This window comes from Dipodomys merriami, unplaced genomic scaffold (assembly GCF_024711535.1).
Source record: "Dipodomys merriami isolate MVZ:Mamm:240054 unplaced genomic scaffold, mDipMer1.0.p SCAF_183, whole genome shotgun sequence".
Classification (NCBI taxonomy): domain Eukaryota; kingdom Metazoa; phylum Chordata; class Mammalia; order Rodentia; family Heteromyidae; genus Dipodomys; species Dipodomys merriami.
In genome coordinates this window covers 369,487-370,640 of record NW_027203193.1, presented here as the reverse complement: position 1 = coordinate 370,640, position 1,154 = coordinate 369,487, and the positions used below count along the sequence as shown (strand labels likewise).

Below are 1,154 nucleotides of genomic sequence, written 5' to 3'. Positions count from 1 at the left end.
CTAGTGGTTTATTTGAGATAAGAGTACCACAGACTTTCCTTCCCAGGCTGGCTTTGAACCATGATCCTCAGATCTCAGTCTCCTGTTTAGCTAGGATTGTAGGCATGAACCACCAGTGCCTGGCAGCACCAAAATTTTACTGTAAAAATTCATGGATTCCGCGGAATTCTTCCAAGTGAATTGCCTGCCTTGGATGGAAAAATATATTCAATAGTTTTTGTAAACATGTATAATAACTTCTTCAGATTTTGTGATTTTTTAATAAGAAATAATTTTAATTTACCTGTTGAAATGAGTAGTACAGAAACTAAAATATTTCTGGTGCTTGTCTGAAAAAGCATATTTTAAAATATTCTATATTCTATGTTTGCATAATGTTCATAATTTATTTTCTCCTAGATATACTTTGAATTCTATATTATTTTATAATATATAGGATCATTAATGTGTCCTTTTGGATTGTATTCCATATAGAAACAGTTTGAGTCCTTTTTTTCTAGGTCTTAATATTATTTTTCTTTGGGATAAAATGACAATGTTGTCTATTTTGAAAAGTTTTGTAAAGTTTATGCTATGTAAACACCTTTTTGAGGTGATTTAATACACTGATGTCAAACTTAATTTAATTATATGAATTACGGGTATTGTTACACTTGTAATTTTGCCATCAACTTTCTAATCACTTTTTTTCATTTCTTGCATGTGAAGAATGAAAAATATGGAATACTTCTCAAATTTTCATATTGTACTTGTGCAAGTGCCATGTTAATCTCTGTATTGTAATTTGAGTATACTTGCTGCTGAAGCATGTAGTATCCTCTAAATTTAATAGTTAATGATGCAATCTTTATACAGGCTTATATCTATGGGTGCCTACTTGTAACAAGGAAACCTTATTGTTCCTAACAATGCTATTGATCTTATTTCCCTAAAATTCTGTGAATAGTGGAAATAATTATATTGATCAGTCGATTGCTCACATTTCCAAACTTTTTTTGCCAATGAGTATCTTAAATATTTTTATTTGGAATTTGATCATACTCTCTATTATTTATAGTTTGGTCCAAATGTGATGGTTTCTCTAGTCCTTATTTATCCAGCTTTGTGGACCTAATGGATTCAAACTAAGCGTTGCTTAAGAGCTACTTCTAAAA

General features: G+C 30.2%; 1 pseudogene; it reads right to left on the bottom strand.

Annotated features, from left to right (window-relative positions):
- Positions 1-712: 712 nt before the first annotated feature.
- LOC138830087 (U6 spliceosomal RNA) lies at positions 713-809 on the bottom strand (annotated as a pseudogene).
- Positions 810-1,154: the final 345 nt, after the last annotated feature.